This window comes from Rhinolophus sinicus, chromosome 1, assembly GCF_057876585.1.
Source record: "Rhinolophus sinicus isolate RSI-liver-muscle chromosome 1, RSI-T2T, whole genome shotgun sequence".
NCBI lineage: Eukaryota > Metazoa > Chordata > Mammalia > Chiroptera > Rhinolophidae > Rhinolophus > Rhinolophus sinicus.
The window spans coordinates 109090385-109098444 of NC_142501.1; the positions used below are offsets into that span (position 1 = coordinate 109090385).

An 8060-nucleotide genomic window follows, 5' to 3' on the forward strand; every position below is an offset into this window, starting at 1 on the left:
TTATCTTTGATATAGAGCTTATTGCATACATTTTTAAAAACATGTTAACATATGTATGAGCTATAGCAATTCTATTTTCACAAGAGCACTCAGTCAGTGATAAATAATATTTGTTTAATATCATTGTTTTCTTTGTACATATGATAATTTAGTGACTTTGTATAATTAAAACACTTGCAGATCAAACAAGATTGGTGCTCACTCCAGAAATACCTTGGAATTACATCACTTGTCTCCTTTGTAATGGAATTTTACTTTGAAATCTTTACTAATCATTTATTTGGCACTAGACGGAATTGTTTTGTGTATCTTACAGCAGGCATTAATATTTCTCTAAGGAAAAGACATCTCAGACCTTGTAATGGAAAACAATTTTTAACCAACTCAGGGTGTGCTATGGCTCTGAAAGAAATATTTAAAGCCAAGTAGTATAGGAAATCCAAAACAGAGTTTACATATCCACTAAAAAATACAAATAGTGATAACAACTTACATTTATTAAATTGTTGCTCTCTTCCAGGCAACGTTCTAGGATTTTTCTATTTGTTGATGTGAGTAATCTTCACAGTAACCTTATAAGTGGTCCCCCATTTTACAGACGGGAACCTGGGGCTTTGATTACTCCACGTAACCCAGCTAGTAAGTCAAGGAGCCAAGATTGGAACATACTCAGTCTGGCTCCAGAGCCCATGCTCTTAATCTCTGTGCAAAAAAGTAACTTTAAAGCTTTTCTTTCCACAAATGGTAGCAACCACTGCAATGGTGGGTGAGGTTCAAGGAATTTACTCCTAAGCAGGCAATGAGAACAGGGGCTCTCCTTTACAAATAGGAGATGACAGCTCCTTTAAACATGATCTACTAATATCTCAGGAGTATTTTCAGATGGGACCCAGTGGGTTCACACCGATGGGTTAGATTTTTTAAATTACAATGCATTTTGTTTAGAAGAGGGATTAAAGTATTTGCCAAAATGATTTGTGTTGACAAAATGGCTTAGTGCGTTTGGCAGATTTATTCTGGAGAATGGAATAAATTAAGGTGTCTAGTAAAAGATGTGCTACAGCCACTGAAACAATTTCCAGTATTTCAGAAACTCTATTTTTATTCACTTTGCAAAATGTGCTCAGTTGAACTGCCAGTCCCTGTTACATTTCCATTTCTAAGCAATTAATTAAAATCCCAAATCAGTTTTTTCTTGATCATGCCAGCAGGCGTCGGTTACCATGGAAATAGGAAGATCAGTAGTATTTGGAAGGGAGAGGAAAACGGTTCGCATCGGCCTTTTATTTTGGAAACATTAGGGCTGGTCTAGAGCAGCTTGCTGGCTCTGCAGAAGGAAGCTCCGCTCCCCGAGTAGCAAGTGTGCAGCAACAACGTGAAATCACTGACAGCCCGAGGATTACATTTCGGCCCCAGGGATATCATTTTGCCAGTTGAAAAAGTCATTAACTCAGCTTCTTCTTGTCCTTCATCTATAGGTTAAACCCCCAAGTGTAATTGATTACAGAGTATTCTGTTGTGGCTAAGCAGGATTTCAAATCAATAATTGGTTCTATTTTGCAAAGACCCATCAAAAACTATTTATGATTTTTTTTTTTGTATGTCTTGCATCCATGTGCTTTAGACAGAAAGCTCATTTCCAGACAATGTGCAAACGAAGAATGGCAATAATTGAAACCATATTCTTTTACATTTTGGAAAATGGAAGCTTATGGGACATCATCTTTGGGTATTTAATTGAAACCTGATTCAGTGGGCCACCTTAAAGACAGCACTTTAAGAAGGAAAGTATAATGAGTAATACTAATACGCCTGTAGCAAAACAAATTAGTACAAATATTGAATCACTATGTTGTATACCTGAAACTGATATGTTATATGTTAATGATACATCACTTTAAAAACAAAACAAAACAGGCACGCAACTGACATTGTCTTCCTTGCGTGGCATGACTCTTCTTTCTCCTGTACACAATGGCAACTCTTAAGGAAAAACTGATAGCACCAGTGGCATAAGAAGAGGCAGCAGTCCCAAACAATAAGATCACTGCAGTGGGTGTTGGACAAGTTGGTATGGTGTGTGCCATCAGCATTCTGGGAAAGTCTCTGCCTGATGAGCTTGCTCTTGAGGATATTCTGGAAGATAAACTCGAAGCAGAAATGATGGATCTGCAGCATGGGGCTGGTTTCTTCAGACACCTAAAATTGTGGTCCATAAAGGTGACCCTGTGACCACCAATTCTAAGATTGTGGTGGTAACTGCAGGAGTTTGCCAGCAAGAGGGAGAGAGTCATCTCAACCTGGTACAGAGGAACATTATTGTTTTCAAGTTCATTATTCCTCAGATCATCCAGTACAGTCCTGACTGCACCATAATTGTGGTTTCTAACCCAGTGAATATTCTCACCTGTGGTACCTGGAAACTAAGTGGGTTACCCAAGCACCGTGTGATTGAAAGTTAGCTGGATTCTGCTAGATTTTGTTACTTTATGGCTGAAAAACTTGGCATTCACCCCAGCAGTTGCCATGGATGGATTTTGGGAGAACACGGCAACTCAAATGTGGCTGTGTGGAGTAGAGTGAATGTGGTAAGTGTGTCTCTCCAGGAACTGAATCCAGAAATGGGAACGGACAATGATAATGGAACCTTGAAGGAAGTGCATAAGATGGTGGTTGAAAGTGCCTATGAAGTCATCAAACTAAAAGGATACACCAACTGGGCTATTGGGTTAAGAGTGGCTGACCTCATTGAATCCATGCAGAAAAATCTATCCAGCATTCATTCAGGGTCAACTAAGGTGAAAGGGGTATATGGCATTGACAGTGAAGTCTTCCTAAGCCTTCCATGGATCCTGAATGCTTGGGGATTAACCAGTGTTATAAACCCAAAGCTGAAAGATGATGAGGTTGCTCAACTCAAGAAAAGTGCAGATACCCTGTGGGACATCCAGAAGGACCTCAAAGACCTGGGACTTCAGGCTTCTAGGCTGTAGAACTTTAAAAACTACAATGTGATTACCCATAAGCCTTTATTTCCGTTCATGTACGTGGATTACAGTTTGCTTTTGTCTCCCTAAATATGTGAATCTGGGCTCACAGAATCAAAGCCTGTGCTTGGTTTAATGCTTGCAGCATGAGTCCTTGAACAAATAAAACTATCGTTCAAAACAAAACAATTAGAGCTACACTGAAAAAAACCTGTTAAAGACATGATTTTAATGACATAGATGATAAAATAATAATAATGTCCAGCACTTATTAAACATTAATTATGTGCTAGGCACTGTGGCTAGTATTTTGCAAGTAAAAACTCAATGTTTCTTGACAATATCACGAAGAAGACCCTAATATTCACAGGTGTAGAGATTGTTTTAAATTATTTGGACTTATCTGTGTGAAGAGATTCTGTACGTTCATGTGAATACTTTAAGCTGTCTGTGAAATCAGAAGATGAGTAACTACTTTGCACTATGCTAAGGTTATAGAAATTCCTGCACAAAAATTTATCTTTGTTTGTTAGCTAACGTTTTTCAAAAACTCATTAGGAAAAAAATTCAGATATTAAGAAGAAAGAGGGAGCAAATCAGGATTTCATGTATTGCTCTAGCATAAAATCCAGGTGTGGAAATTAGTCTAAAAGCATCCACAGAAGCTCCAGTCTATATAAAGGGGTAATAATTAGGAGAATGTGAATTTTTCAGTAAAGTTTTTCCTTATTGCTATGGGCAGTCAATATAACGTTGCCATGTGTGTCTATTAAGTGCTATTATGTTTTCTTCATATAAAATCCTCAAGGCATATCTACATGTCTTATGCCTATAAATATTTTACAGTGATATTATTTAAGATGGATGGTAGCCTTTTTAGTTTATCTTTGGAAGAACATAACATAACTACAATTCCCTATAGTTTATACTATATGAATAATAAGGTTCCCAGGCAGTTGAGACACAAACCATACGGGTGTTTAGAATTCAGGTACCATATCACACACAATGTGCTAGTACTACAAATGTTATATGTCTCATAGCATCTTTCCAGCCAGATGATAGATAGCTAGACTGTATTTCCAACATATATGTACAGCAGAAAAGGCGATTTGGTATGCTAATATCTGTTGCTGTTTAACACCATTCCCATGAATCTAAGTGGCCTGGAAGCCTGAATCAGTATTTCCCAGATTCCCTTGCCTGTGGGATCCTGGTTTAGATTTTTCTTTTGTACCTTTCTAAAACCCTACATATTTATCAAGCACATACTAAATAAGTAACTTCACTACTCACTTTGGATAAATCCAAGAAGACTAAGACCCAACTATTTATTCCAAAGGACATAATATTTTATCATTCCCTGTAGCACAAACAACAGGGCCCGATGATTTGGGAATTCTTGTTACGTTGATCTCACAATGAAGGTCCCGTAAACTATAGACAAAGACAAATAGAATGTATAAATCAACATCTACTTATTTAATTTGCTCGCATCCACTAAGTATGTTCCAAACACAATGTTTGGTATTAGGAATGCCAAGATATATAAGATATTAAAATGAAAAGCAAGAGTTATTAAATAATGATTTCTGATACCTAGATAACTGGGTTTAAATTCTTATTCCATTACTTACTGTTGAAACTAAACTTGAAAGACAGATTTTTTTTTTCAATTACAGTTGACATTCAATATTATTTTATATTAGTTTCAAGTGTACAGCATAGTGGTTAGACATTTATATAATTTATGAAGTGATGCCCCTGATAACTCTGGTATCCACCTGGCACCACACAGAGTTATTACAATAACTGACTCTACTTACTGACTATACTCCCTGTGTTGTACTTCACATCCCTGTGACTACTTGTAACTACCAATCTGTACTTCTTCATTCCCTGACCTTTTTAACCCAGTCCCCCATTGCCCCTCCCATTTGATAACCATCAGTTTGTTCTCTGTACCTATGAGTCTGTTCCTGTTTTGTTTGTTCTTTTAGTTTATTCTTTACATTCCAAATATAAGTGCAATCATATGGCATTTGTCTCTTTTCTGTCTGACTTATTTCACTTAGCATAATATCCTCCTAGGTCCATCCATGTTGTCGCAAGTAATAAGATTTTTTTTTTTATGATCGAGTAATATTCCATTATACACTGGGGGTGACAAAAAATGTAGACAAGTGGACACTTTGGTCAACGTTGCTCAAGCAGTAGTTCGCCATAATCCGAAGTGTCTGGATGCTGATGGCAACCACTTTGAACACTTCTTGTAATTGTAGAAGTCAAATGTGATTTGTATTCACCTTTTGTTATTGGTATATATTGAGTACTACAATTTTAATACAGTTTTCCTTTCTTAAAATGTGTATACATTTTTTGGGCACCCTCTGTATATGTACCACATCTTCTTTATCTAATCATCTATTGCTGGGCACTTAGGTTGCTTCCATATCTTGGCTGTTGTAAATAATGCTGCATTGAACATAGAGGTGCATGTATCTTTTCAAATTAGTGTGCTGGGATAAATACCCCAAAATGGAAAAGACAACCTACCAATTGGGAGAAAATGTTCACCAATGACATATCCGATAAGGGGTTAATATCCAAAATTTATAAAGAACTCATACAACTTAACACCAAAAAACAAACAATTCAATTGAAAAATGGGCAGAGGACCTAAATAGACACTTCTCCACAGAGGACATGCAGACGGCCAATAGACATATGAAAAGAGGCTCAATGTCACTAATCATCAGGGGAATGCAAATAAAAACCACAATGAGATACCACCTCACACCTGTCACAATGGCCATCATCAATAAAGCAACCAAGAAGCATTGGCGAGGGAATGGAGAAAAGGGGACCCTCGTGCACTGTTGGTGGGAATGTAAATTGGTGCAGTCACTGTGAAAACAGCATGGAGATTCCTCAAAAAACTAAAATTAGAACTACCTTATGATGCAGCAGTTCTTAATGAACCATGCTTCCCAGTGTGCATGTTCTCATTAGTCACCTCCCCTGAATCTGGGCTGGCCCTGAGACTCACATTTTGAACAATGAAATGCAACCGAAGTGAGTCCCAGACTAACTCATAAAAGTCTCACAGCCTCTACCTGGAATTCTTGGGATTCTTTTGGGGGGGGAACTAGACACTCTCTGACATACAATCATCCTGAGACTTCCAAGCCAAGTGAAAGCCTCAAACTAGCCTAATGGAAAGCAATATATATATATATATATATATATATATATATATATATATATATATATATATATAGAGAGAGAGAGAGAGAGAGAGAGAGAGAGAGAGAGAGAGAGAGAGAGAGATAAGTTGGTCAAGACCCGCTGTTCTAGCCATCCAGCTGAAATGCCAGATATGAGAGTAGCTAACATTTTCATCCATCCCAGTTGGGTCTTTAGATGACTGTAAACCCAGCTGTAATCCCTACAAACACAGTAAAGGACCTCTCAGCTGAGCCAGGTCAACCCACAGAACAGCATGAAATAATAATAAACTATTGTTTTAAGCAACCAAATTTTGGGGTGGTTTGTCACATAGAAATAGATAATTGGAACATTAGATGTTGTGTAAATTTAGACAAGTTAAATGCCCGTTGTTCAGTTATGTTGCTGATAAAATGGAGATAATCAGCAGTTTGGGGAAGGGCCATGATACCCAAAGTCCCCATCAGAGATAAAAAGCCTGCTCTTTTCCTACACACCATTAGAATTATCCTGGTAAACAGCCTAGGTTTTTGCATCCATGGCTGGATTATCACTGTGAGCAGGGGTGCATTTCCCATTATATCCATAGTATTTGAGGTAACAGGGGGGAAAGCAGTGCCTTACAAAATGGGGTTCAACTTGAAGAAGGGAAAGGAACAGGAACTGGTGAGACAAAACATACAAGCCCACTGTACTATGCAGTAACCATCCAATGACTCAATTTCATGTATTAAAGTATGGTGATATTGCTGTTACATGAATTCTTCCCAGTGGTAGCAGTTTAATAGTGAAAAGGTAGCTAGACCTCTTTTACAGAGAAATGTGTTTTTTACTTGAAATGCGTGCATTTTAATATCCTATTTAATTTTGGGTATTTACCAATGAAGAGGGGAAGCAAGGATGTTTTCTGTTCCTGACATTGGGTTTAGCAGGGCAGGAATAATGTTATCTATTAATGAGCAGAGATGTTAGCTAAAGAGGTCTGGCTATGTTCCAGTTTGGTTAATTAAATGCTACCTGTTTCAATTCTGTCTTTATTTTCAAATGAATATTCACTGTTATTTCTCATTTGGAAAATTATTTGGGATCACTCGTTTATTTATGAGGTAAAGAATTTCAGTTTACTTTGGGTTCAAGATACCCTAGCTCCAGTCTAATATTATGAGGTATGGTCAGAAAATACAGTGAATGTTTAAATTAAAAAAATATATATATATTACAGTAAAAGACACCTTGCCATTAATCCCCCTCAAAATATTCCCCCTCGCTTCGAACGCACTTATCCCATCATTCTTGCCACTTTCTGAAGCAGTTCTGGAAGTCCTCTTTCATGCGTGTCGGTAGTTGTGCTGTCATGGCTGCCTCAATGTCCTGAATCATTTTGACTTTGGGGAAGAGCCAGCAGTCACAAGGTGCCAGATCTGGTTAATAAAGTGAATGAGGACACACTGTAATGTTTTTATTTGACAGAAATCGCCGTACCAGAAGTGATGTGTGACACTGAGCCTTTCACTGTGGTCAAACCATATGGTGAATGTTGCTGCCGAGTGCCATCCAATGGAAAGGCAGGATCTTCAATAAGGAAGCAGTAAGTCGATCCTTAGTAACAGTGTGTGACAAGTTTCAACTCATTGGGTGCAGTCAGTCGGGTGTGAGCTATGGTTGAGAGAAGGTGTGTTTTAAAGTGTGCCGTAAATCATGACTGTGTAAATATGACAGCATTACTGAAGTCATAAAAACTAGAGGGAGACTGGAATTGTTGGAGCTGGAGTCAAGAATACTTCTCTAATCCTGTAATGTTTGTGATGCATATTAGACATCCATACAGAGTTGAAAAGTTCACAG

General features: G+C 37.7%; 1 pseudogene; it reads left to right on the top strand.

Moving 5' to 3' along the window:
- The first annotated feature begins 1974 nt into the window (after positions 1 to 1974).
- On the top strand, positions 1975 to 2993 carry LOC109450663 (L-lactate dehydrogenase B chain-like; annotated as a pseudogene).
- The last annotated feature ends 5067 nt before the right edge of the window (positions 2994 to 8060 follow it).